This window comes from Eschrichtius robustus, chromosome 1 (genome assembly GCF_028021215.1).
Source record: "Eschrichtius robustus isolate mEscRob2 chromosome 1, mEscRob2.pri, whole genome shotgun sequence".
In the NCBI taxonomy this organism is placed as follows: Eukaryota; Metazoa; Chordata; class Mammalia; order Artiodactyla; family Eschrichtiidae; genus Eschrichtius; species Eschrichtius robustus.
Window position 1 is genome coordinate 97,074,071 of NC_090824.1, and position 12,689 is coordinate 97,086,759.

A 12,689-nucleotide genomic window follows, 5' to 3' on the forward strand; every position below is an offset into this window, starting at 1 on the left:
CCACAGTGGTGGAACCAATTTACATTTCTACCAACACTGTACCAGAGTTTCCTTTTCTCCACATCCTTGCCAACATTTGTTATTTGTAGACTTTGTAGACTTTAAGATGATAGCCATTATGACAGGTGTGAGGTGAAATCTCATTGAGGTGTTAACTTGCATTTCTCTGATGATTAACAATGTTGAGCATCTTTTAACATGGCCTGTTGGCCATCTGTAGGTTTTCTTTGGAGAAATGTCTACTTAGGTCTTCTATGCATTTTTAAATTGGGTTGTTTTTTTGCTGTTGAGTTGTATGAGCTGTTTATATATGTGTAAATATATATATATATATATATATATGTGTTACTTTTGTTTTGTTTTTATTGGAGTATAGTTGATTTATAATGTGTTAGTTTCAGGTATATAGGAAACTGATTCATATATATGTGTGTGTGTATGTGTGTATATATATATACATGTATATATTCTTTTTCAGATTCTTTTCCCTTATTATTACAAAATATTGAGTATAATTCCCTGTGCTATACAATAGGTCCTTGTTCGTTATTTATTTTATATATAGTAGTGTGTATATGTTAATCCCAAACTCCTAATTTATCCCTCCCCTGCTTTCCCCTTTGGTAACCAAAAGTTTGTTTTCTATGTCTATAGGTTTATTTCTGTTTTGTAAATATTATAAGTTCATTTGAATTTTTTTCTTTAGATCCACATATAAGTGATACCATATGATATTTATCTTTCTCCATCTGGCTTACTTCACTTAGTATGATCTCTAGGTCCATCCATGTTGCTGAAATGGCATTCTTTCATTATTTTTTATGGCTGAGTAATATTCAATTGTGTATATATACCACATTTTCTTTATCTATTCATCTCTCAATGGACCCTTAGGTTGCTTCCATGTCTTGGCTATTGTAAATAGCACTGCAATGAACATTGTGGTGCATGTATCTTTTTGAACCATGTTTTTCTCCAGATATATGCCCAGGAGTGAGATTGCAGGATCATATTGTAGCTTTATTTTTAGTTTTTTGGCCATCTGTGTATCTTCTTTGGAGAAATGTCTACTTAGATCTTCTGCCCATTTTTGATTGGGTTGTTTGCTTTTATTGATATTGAGCTGCATGAGCTGTTTGTATAGTTTGGGGATTAAGCCCTTGTCAGTCACATAGTTTGCAAATATTTCCTCCCATTCTGTAGGTTGTCTTTTCATTTGTTTATGGTTTCCTTTGCTGTGCAAAAAGCTTTGGAGTTTAATTAGGTCCCATTTGTTTATTTTTGTTTTTCCATTACTCTGGGAGAGGGATGCAAAACAATATTGCTGCGATTTATGTCAAAGAATGTTCTGCCTATGTTTTCCTTGAAGAATTTTATAGTATCCAGTCTTACATTTAGGTCTTTAATCCATTTTGAGTTTATTTCTGTGTATGGTGTTAGAGAATGCTCTAAGTTCATTCTTTTACATGTAGCTGTCTAGTTTTCCCAGCGTCACTTATTGAAGAGACTGTCTTTTCTCCATTGTATATTCATGCCTCCTTTGTCATAGATTAATTGGCTATAAGTGTCTGGGTATAATTCTGGGCTTTCTATCCTGTCCATTGATCTATATGTCTGTATTTGTGCCAGCACCATAATGTTTTGATGACTGCAGCTTTGTAGTATGGTCTGAAGTTAGGGCACCTGATTCCACCAGATTTGCTTTTCTTTCTCAGGATTGCTTTGGTTATTCGGGGTCTTTTGTGTTGCCATAGAAATTTAAAATTTTTTTGTTCTGTGAAAAATGCCATTGGTGATTTGATAGGGATTGTGCTGAATCTGTAGGTTGTCTTGGGTATTATAGTCACTTTAGCAATATTGATTCTTCCAATCCAAGAATACAGTATATCTTTCCATCGTTTTGTGTCATTTTCAATTTCTTTCATCAGTGTCTTATAATTTTTGGAGTACAGGTTTTTTGTCTCCTTAGGTCAGTTTATTCCTAGATATTTTATTCTTTCTGATGCAATGGTAAGTGAGACTGTTTCCTTAATTTCTCTTTCTGATCTTTCATTGTTAGTGTATAGAAATGCAACAGATTTCATTTAATTTTGTACTAATTTTGTATCCTGCAATTTTACCAAATTCATTGATGAGCTCTAGTACTTTTCTGGTAGCATCTTTAGGATTTTCTATGCATAGTATCATGTCATCTGCAAGAAGTGACAGTTTTACTACTTCTTTTCCAGTTTGGCTTCCTTTTATTTCTTTTTCTTCTCTGATTGCCGTGGCTAGGAATTCCAGAACTATGTCGAATAAAAGTGGCAAGACTGGACATCCTTGTCTTGTTCCTGATCCTAGAGAAAATGCTTACAGGTTTTCACCATTGAATATGATGTTAGCTGTAGGTTTGTCATATATGGCCGTTATTATGTTGAGGTAGGTTCCCTCTATGCTCACATTCTGGAAGAGGTTTTATCATAAATGGATGTTGAATTTTATCAAAAGCTTTTTTTGCATCTATTGAGATGATCATATGGTTTTTATTCTTCAATTTCTTAATGTGGTATATCACACTGATTGATGATGTGCCATATTGAAAAATCCTTGCATCCCTGGGGTAAATCCCACTTGATCATGGTGTTTGATCCTTTTAACGTATTGTTGAGTTCAGTTTGCTAGGATTTGGTTGGGGATTTTTGCATCTATGTTCTTCAGTGATATTGGCCTGTAATTTTCTTTTTTTTTTTTTTTTAGTATCTTTGCCTGGTTTTTGTATCAGGGGAATGATGGCCTTATAGAATGAGTTTGGACGTGTTCCTTCCTCTGCAATTTTTTGGGAATAGTTTCAGAAAGATAGGTGTTAACTCTTCTCTAAATGTTTGATAGAATTCACCTGTGAAGCCATCTGGTCCTGGACTTTTGTTTGTTAGGAGGTTTTTAGTCACAGATTCAATTTCAGTACTTGTAATTGGTCCGTTCATATTTCCTATTTTTTCCTGGTTCTCTCTTGGGAGATTGTAGGTTTCTAAGAATTTGTCCATTTCTTCTAGGTTATCCATTTTATTGGGATATAGTTGCTTGTAGTAGTTTCTTATGGTCCTTTGTATTTCTGTGGTGTTGGTTGTAATTTCTTTTTCATTCTAATTTTATTGATTTGGGCCCTCTCCCTTTTTTCCTTGATGGGTCTTGCTAAAGGTTAATTGATTTTGTTTATCTTTTCAAAGAACCAGCTTTTAGTTTTATTGATCTTTTCTATTGTTCTATTCTTTATTTCATTTATTTCTGCTTTGATCTTTATGATTTCTTTCCTTCTACTAACTTTGGGATTTGTTTTTTCTTCTTTCTCTAGTTGCTTTAGGTGTAAGGTTATGCTTTTTATTTGACATTTTTCTTGTTTCCTGAGGTAAGCTTGTATCACTGTTAATTTCCCTCTTAGAACTGCTTTTGCTGCTCCCCATAGGTTTCAGATCATCATGTATTCATTTTCATTTGTCTCTAGGTATTTTTTAAATTTCCTTTTTGATTTCTTCAGTGATCCATTGGTTGTTTAGTACCATTTATTTAGCCTCCACCTGTTTGTGTGTTTTGCAGTTGTTTTCTTGTAGTTGATTTCTAATCTCATAGTGTTGTGGTTGGAAAAGATGCTTTATATAATTTCCATTTTCTTAAATTTACTGAGGTTCACTTTGTGACCCAGCATGTGATCAATCCTGGAGAATGTTCCATGTGCACTTGAAAAGAATGTGTATTCTGCTGCTTTTGGATGGAATGCTCTATAAATATCAGTTAAGCCCATCTGGTTTAAGTGTCATTTCAGGCCTGTGTTTCCTTATTGATTTTCTGTCCGGATGATGTGTCCATTGATGTAGGGAGGGTATTAAAGTCCCCCACTATTATTGTGTTACTATCAATTTCTGCTTTCATGTCTGTTAACATTTGACTTACATATTGAGGTGCTCCTATGTTGGGTGCATATATATTTACAACTGTTATATGTTCTTCTTGGATTGATCCCTTGATCATTATGAAGTGTCTTTCTTTGTCTCTTGTAATGGTCTTTATCTTAAAGTCTGTTTTGTGTGATATGAGTATTGCTACTCCAGCTTTCTTTTGATTTCCATTTGCATGGAATAACTTTTTCTATCCTCTCACTTTGAGTCTGTATGTGTCTCTAGATCTGAAGTGGGTCTCTTGTAGGCAGCATATATATGGGTCTTGTTTTTGTATCCATTCAGCCAGTCTGTGTCTTTTGGTTGGAGCATTTAATTCATTTATATTTAAGGTAATTATCAATATATATATTCTTATTGCCATTTTGTTAATTGTTTTAAATTTGTTTTTGTAGGTCTTTTTTCTTCCTTTCCTCTTTTGTTCTCTTATCTTGTGATTTTGTGACTATCTTTACTGTTGTGTTTGGATTCCCTTTTCTTTTTTGTGTGTATATCAATTATATATTTTTGGTTTGTAGTTACTGTGAGCTTTTGATATAGCAGTATATATATGTGTGTGTGTGTGTGTGTGTATATATATATATATATATACACACACACACATTATATAAAATTGTTTAAAGTTGCTGATCTCTTAATTTCAAATGCATGTCAAGTATCCTGCATCATTTGTACTCTCCTCCTCGAAACTATTATTACTAGTTTAGATATCATATTTGTGTGTGGATGATTTCCTACCTTTTCTATATGTTTGCCTTTATCAGTGAGCTTTCCCATTTTGTAATTTTCTTATTTCTAGTTGTGGCTTTTTCTTTTCCACCTTGAGAAGTTCTTTAGCATTTGTTGTAAAGCTGGTTTGGTGATGCTGAATTATTTTAGCTTTTGTTTGTCTGTAAAGATTTTGATTTTTTTGTCAAATCTGCACAAGATCCTTGTTGGGTAGAGTATTCTTGGTTGTAGGTTTTTCCCTTTCATCACTTTAAATATATTGTGCCACTCCCTTCTGGCCTGCAGAGATTATGCTGAAAAATCAGCTGGTAGCCTTATGGAGATTCCCTTTATGTTATTTGTTCCTTTTCTCTTGTTGTTTTTAATATTTTCTCTTTATCTTTAATTTTTGTCAGTTTCAATACTATGTGTCTTAGCATGTTCCTCCTTGGGTTAATCCTGTATGGGACTCTCTGCTGTTTCTAGACTTGGGTGACTGTTTCCTTTCCCATGTTAGGGAAGTTTTCAGCTTTTATCTCTTAAGTATTATCTCAGGTTCTTTCTCTCTCTCTTCTCCTTCTGGGACCCCTAAAATGCAAATATTCATGCATTTGATGTTGTCCCAAAGGTCTCTTAAACTGTCCTCATTTCTTTTCATTCTTTTTTTTTTTTTTATTCTGTTCTCTGGCAGTGATTTCCACCACTCTGTCTTCCAGGTCACTTATCCATTCTTCTGACTCATTTATTCTGCTATTGATTCCTTCTAGTGTATTTTTTTATTGCACTTATTTTTTTCTTCAACTCTGTTTGGTTGTTCTTTATATTTTCTAACTCTTTGTTATAAAGTTCTTGTAACTTCTTGTTCTGTGTGTCCATCTTTTTCCCAAGTTCTTGGATCATCTTTACAGTCATTACTCTGAACTCTTCCTTGGGTAGATTGCCTATCTTCACTTCACTTAGTTGTTCTTCTGGGGTTTTATCTTGTTCCTTCACCTGGAACATACTCCTCTGCCATCTCATTGTGTTTAGGTTTCTATTTGTAGTTTTATGTATGTGGAAATTTAGTTACATTTCTCTACCTTGGAGAAGTGGCCCTCTGTAGGGGATGTCCTATGTATCCCAGCAGTACACTCCCCTCTTGTCATCTAAGGACCAGGGACCACCTAGTCCCAGGGTTGTTTCTGACCTGTGTTTTCAGACTCAGTTCTGCAGGCTGCAGGATCATAGTTTTCTTGCTTCTGGTGTCTGCCCCCTGGTAGATGTGGCTGGTCTAGAGGCTTGTGCTGGCTTCTTGGTGGTAAGGTCCTGTGCCTGCCCACTGGTGGGTGGAGCTGGGTGTTGGCTCTCTAGTGGGCAGGGCCATGTCAAGGGGTGTGTCTAGATGCAGCTATGGGTTCAGGAAGTCTTTAGGCAGCCTGTCTGCTAATGGGTAGGGCTGTGTTTCCACCTGTTGGTTGTTTGGCCTGAGGCATCCCAGAACTGGAGCCTACAGGCTGTTGGCTTGGGCCAGGCCTTGGTCCCAAAATGTCAGCCTCCAGGAGAGCTCATGGTGATGGATACTCCCTGATACCTCCACCACCAGTGTCCTTGTCCCCAGAGTGAGCCACTGCCACCCCCGCCTCCCCAGGAGACCCTCCAAGACCAGTAGGTAGGTCTGGCCCAGGCTCTTGTGAAGTCACTGCTTTTGCCCTGGCCTGGGTCCCAATGTGCATGAGACCTTGTGTTCACCTTTCAGATATGGAGTCTCTGTTTCCCCCAGTCCTGTTGAGCTCCTGCAATCAAGCCCTGCTGGCCTTCAAAGCCAAATGCTCTGGGGGCTCCTCTCCCCAATGTGAGACCCCCAGACTTGGTAGCCTGATGTGGGGCTCAGAACTCTCACTCCTGTGGGAAAACTTCTGCAATATATTTATTCTCTCATTTGTAGGTCACCAGCCGAGGGTATGGAATTTGATTATATCATGAGTGTGCCCCTCCTACCATCACATGTGCTTTCTTTTTTGTGTCTTTGGATGTAGACTATCTTTTTTGGTAGGTTCCAGTCTTTTTTACCAATGGTTGTTCAGCAGTTAGATGTGATTTTGGTGTGCTCATGAGAGGAGGTGGGCTCAAGGTCCTTCTATTCTACCATCTTGTCTGGAAGTTCTTTCTTTATATTTTAGATATCAACCCCTTATCGGTCATATTATTTGCAAATATTTTCTCCCATTCCATAGGTTTTCTTTTTGCTTTATCAGTGGTTTCCTTTACTGTGCAAAAGCTTTAAGTTTGATTAGGTCCCATTTGTTTATTTTTGCTCTTATTTCCTTTGCTTTAGGAGGCGAATCCAAAAATATATTGCTACAGTTTATGTCAAAGAGTGTTCCACCCATTGTCTCTTCTAGGCGTTTTATGGTCTCAAGTCCTACATTTAAGACTACATTTAAGTCTTTAATCTGTTTTGAGTTTATTTTTGTATTAGGAAATGTTCTAATCTCGTTCTTATACATGTAACTGTCCAGTTTTCCCAGAACCACTTATTGAAAAGACTGTATTTTCTCCATTGTATATTCTTTCCTCCTTTGTTGTAGATTAACTGACTGTAAGTGTGTGGGTTTATTTCTGGTTTCTCTATTCTCTTGCATTGATCTATGTGTCTGGTTTTTGTTTTTGGCCAGTACCATACTCTTTTGATTACTGGAGCTTTGTAATATAGTCTGAAGTCAGGAAGCGTGATTCCTCCAGCCCTGTTCTTCTTTTTCAACATTGTTTTGGCTATTGGGGGTCTTTTGTGTTTTTGTATAAATTTTAAAATCATTTGTTCTATTTCTGTGGAAAATGCCACTCGTATTTTGATAGGGATGGCACTGACTCTGTAGATTGCCTTGGGTGGTATGGTCATTTTAACAATATTAATTCTTCCAATCTATGAACACAGTACATGTTTCCATCTCTATGTGTTCAGTTTCTTTCATCAGTGTCTTATAATTTTCCAAGTACAGGTGTTTTACTTTTGCTCAACTGAGATTTTCAAAAGAGATATACTCTAAAAATAAGAGCAGACTAAAATAGACCAACCTTGAGCAGATCAAGATGATCTGCCCATATGTTATCAGACTGCCAGAAGAAAATTAAATCCTTCTTGGAAGATGATGAACTATTCAGAAGGCTTATAATACTTCAGACATTAGATCTAACATTCAGTTAAACTTTACTAGGCATATCAGAAAACAAAACAAAATGAAACTGTGACTGAAAAATAAATAATAGAAACAAACCAACAAATGAGTTACATATTAGAATTATCAAATGTAGACATTAAAATAGTTATGATTTTGATTTTTGGCAAAACAAATAAAAAGATGGTGAATTTCATTAAACTAGGGTATGTGAAAAAATTTAAGGGGAAATTTTCAAACAGAAGAAAATACAATAATTGAATTAAGAATTTAAAGAATGGATTTAATAACAGATACAGCAGAAAAGAGGCTTAGTGAACTGAAACATAGGTCAGTAGAAAGTGTCCAGAATGAAGTCCAAAGAGGGAAAAAATATAAAGAATACTTTTAAGAGATTATAAGAGATATGTGGGACCCCATGTAAAGATCTAACATACATGTAATTAGAGGAGAGATTGTGGAAGATGCAATACTGGAAGAGCTACTGCATGAGAATTTTCTAAAACTACCAAGAGATATTAAGTCATAAATTCAAGAAGATCTGCAAACCTCAAACAGGATAAAATCAAAGAAAACCTCAAATAGGATAAAATCAAAGAAAACCATATCTAGGCACATCATAGTAAAACTGCTGCAAACCAAGGAAAAACAGAAAAATATTTTAAAAAGCAAGGAAAAACACACATTACCTTCAAAGAGGCAGCAAGACTGGCAGCTGACCTCTTAATAGAAGCAAGAGAAACCATGAATCAATCGAATCACATCTTTGAAATAATGTAAGAAAATAAATGTGAATTGAGAATTCCATACCTAATGAATATATCCTTCAAAAATTAAGGCAAAATAAATACTTTTTCAGACAAACAAAAACTTAGAATTCATCCCCATTTGACCTTCACTAAAATACTAAAGAGAGTTCTTTGGCAGAAGGAAAATGATCCTAGATAGAAGCACAAAAATGCAAAAAGGAAAAATGACAACAGAAAGAATAACAACAATAGAAATATAAATACATATTAATTAATTAAAGCAATAACACTAATGTTTGTGGGTTTAAAAATATATGTTGAATTGAAACACAAAATAGCAAAAACAGAGAGAGTAGAGAGGTAAATGGTGTTAAGGTGTTATAGAGAGCCCTATGCTAAGTGAAATAAATTAGACAGAGAAAGGCAAATACTGTATGATTTCACTTACATGTGGAATCTAAAAAAACTGAACTCATAAAACAGAGAACAGATTGGTGGATGCCAGAGTCAGGGAGTTGGGGGTGGGAGAAATTGGTGAAGGTGGTCAAAAGGTACAAACTTCCAGTTATAAGATAAATAATTCTAGTTATATAATGTACAGCATGATGACTATAGTTAACAATACTGTATTGTATATTTGAAAGTTACTAAGGGAGTAGATCTTAAAAGTTCTCATAAAATGAGAAAAATTGTAATTATATGAGGTAATGGGTGTTAACTGGACATATTGTGGTAATCATTTCACAATATGTAAATGCATCAAATCTCATTCTGTTATACATATTAAACAAATACAATGTTATATGTCAATTATATCTCAATAAAATTAGAAAAATATTTTAAAGAAGTCTTATAAGGTCTTTGCATTGTCTGGAAAGTGGATAAAATATTAACTTAAAGTAAATACTAATAAGTCAAAGATGCATGTTGTAATAATTGAAGTACAAAACAGTATTACAAACTAACAAGGAAAGAAAATTGAATAATTACAAATACTTTATTATATAGTATTACTAGAGATAAAGTAAAACCTCTGTATGCAACAATTCTAGAGATAAAGAAAAAGATCTCTTCATTTTGACAAATTTAGAAGGAACTTTAATACTTCTAACTATTTCAGCATTAAATATTAGAGATAAATAATTACTGTATTATTTTATATTAATAGCAATAAAGAGGGACATTTCATAGTGATAAAATAATCAATTTAAAGGGAAGATGTAATAACCGAAGTTTACAACCAACTAATAAAATAACCTTAATTTTAAGATGTAAACTAACATAATTAAATGGAGAAATAAACAAATCCACAGTTGTGCATTCAATAACTACAGAATGCACAATATTTCCAAATACATGTGGAAGATTTACCAAAATTGGCCATATGCTGGAAAATAAAAGTTTCCAATAAGTGGTAAAGAATTGAAATCATAAAGTAATTTTCTTGACCACAGTGGAAACAAACTAGTAATAAAAATAGATTATTCCTAAAATAACTGAAAATATTTTTTAAGCTTATTTTTTTTTTTAATTATTTATTTATTTATTTATTTATGGCTGTGTTGGGTCTTCGTTTCTGTGCGAGGGCTTTCTCTAATTGCGGCGGGCAGGGGCCACTCCTCATTGCGGTGCGTGGGCCTCTCACTGTCGTGGCCTCTCTTGTTGCGGAGCACAGGCTCCAGACGCGCAGGCTCAGTAATTGTGGCTCACGGGCCCAGTTGCTCCGCGGCATGTGGGATCCTCCCAGACCAGGTCTCAAACCCGTGTCCCCTGCATTGGCAGGCAGATTCTCAACCACTGCGCCACCAGGGAAGCCCTGAAAATATTTTTTAAGAAAGACATTTAGCACTAAGTAAACTAGAACATGTTCAATAGCATTGAGAGAATGTACAAAACCTTGGCTCAGTCACCATTTTTCATTTGAAACATTTCTGGATTTATCTGTATGCTTTAACTAATGCATTTGTTAAGCTTGATTCTCCCATCCTCTCAAGGGCTGAGTGTTCTCCTGCACTGCAGAGAGAGAAAGCTCTTCTGACTTTCACTGCAAGTCTCCCCATTTCCTTGAATTTTTACCTAGAGGAAGTTTTGTATTTGTAAGTTTTTAGTGTACGTTTGCACATAAGTGTAAAGGAAAAAAAAAGTCAATTGGGCATTGGAAACAGGATTGATACAGGCTGTATTCAATAATAGTGATGGGCAATTCAGCCCTGACCTTTGGGAGAATCAGGCTGAACTAACAACAAATTGAAAGGACTGGTGTGACGAATAAGATGTTCTATGAGCAAATGAACTGGTTAATGAACAAATTCAAGGTAACTATGACTGGGAAGCTTCTTTTCTTGGCTTATGCCTTGTCTGACTTAGTGAATGACGATACATAATTAGGATGCAGTGCTCTTGAATGAGAAGTGATTGAGTCATAATACCAAGTTTGACTGGATTTTGACTTACTCAACCAAAGTCGGGCGGGTATCCATTGTCTTAGTTCTTCCATAGTGCTCTCCACCTTTCCCTTTCTGGTCAATTCATCTTCTGCAGTAGATTAGTCATCAGGCTAAAGAAAAATGTATACTCTGACTCTTAGGAATTAATAGGAGTTAATCATTCACAAAATTCAGAAAGCCTACCATCCCTTCATGTGGATTGGGTTCTCAGCTCTACATGGTTGCATTCTCTTCTGCTTCATGGCTTTCTGCCTCTTCTCTTGTTTTTTCCTCTGCATAGAACACCCATCTTCACTTATCAGCCAAGTGAGATCAAATAGTACTTCCTCCCTGAGACTCATGACCCTTTCTGACAAAAATGAATGGCTATTTGTCTGTGCTTTACTGTTGTTTTGTTTGTTTGTTTGTTTTATCATGTCCCTTATAGCACTTTTGTCCAGATGTAATTGTTTATCTCTTTAAATATTTGCTTTCCCTTATATACCATGAACTCCACAAAATTAGGGTCCATGTTTTATTTATTTTTTTTTAAAGTTTATGGCTGCTCTGTTTGTTTGTTTATTTATTTATTTATTTATTTTTGGCTGTGTTGGGTCTTCGTTTCTGTGCAAGGGCTTTCTCTAGTTGTGGCAAGCGGGGTCCACTCTTCATTGCGGTGCGTGGGCCTCTCACTATCGCGGCCTCTCTTGTTGCGGAGCACAGGCTCCAGACGTGCAGGCTCAGTAATTGTGGCTCACGGGCCCAGCTGCTCTGTGGCATGCGGGATCTTCCCAGACCAGGGCTCGAACCCGTGTCCCCTGCATTAGCAGGCAGATTCTCAACCACTGCGCCACCAGGGAAGCCCCATGTTTTATTTTTTAATGATAATACTGAGCTCTTATTATGTGCCAGGCACATAATATAGTCCTCACAACAAACCTTGTTATAGATATTTGTGTCATGTTCATTTTATGGATAAGGAAAAAGTCAGAGAGGTGAGGTAACTTGCCCCAAATCCACAGCAATTTAAGTGACAGAGCAGAGAGTGAACCTCAGTCTGTCTGAATCCAGAGCCTAATTCTTATCCACATTCTCCATCTCAGCAATTTCACCTCCGAAAAAGTCCTTTGGTGCTTAATAAAGGTTTGACATTGAAGGCAAGATCTTTCCTAACCATATAAGTGCCCAGTAGAACATGTTTATAATAGTATGCAGGTAGAACTGATGAACCCAGAAACTATGTATCTAATAGAAATCTGTCTGTATATTTTCAAACCAATAAGTAAACAAGAAGATCCACCGAATTCTAAGGATGCATTTTATTAAAGAAGGCAGAGGGACAAGTTTACTGAAACCTTGAAGGAGTGTTTGCTTACAGAGACTGTCAGGAAGAGTGACAGTGCCAAGCACACAGCAGAAGGAAGGGCTATAAAACTTCAGTACTGAACAGCAGACCACGAGTGGGAAGTCCAGCTGATTTAAAAGTGCAGGCTGCTTTCCTCTGGAAGAAAACACTTTGGTAGGGTCCAGCCTTACGCTGCCACAGGAATTCACCACTCTTCTCTTACCCAAAGCCATTTATTCTGATATCTAAAGTGGGTCCATGAATTCTTTAGAAATCTAAAGAGCCAGAGGTGCCTCAGCGGCCCAGAAACACATCTCTCTTTAGCCTAATCACTGCCTAATTGCTGGGAGGTTCATGCTGTCACTGAGGGGAGC

At 36.1% G+C, this 12,689-nt stretch overlaps 1 protein-coding gene across 1 annotated transcript in view; it reads left to right on the forward strand.

Moving 5' to 3' along the window:
* Positions 1–12,689, forward strand: part of DTWD1 (DTW domain containing 1) — a 234,639-nt gene that overhangs the window by 125,801 nt on the left and 96,149 nt on the right. The gene's annotated exons all lie outside the window — the stretch shown is intronic.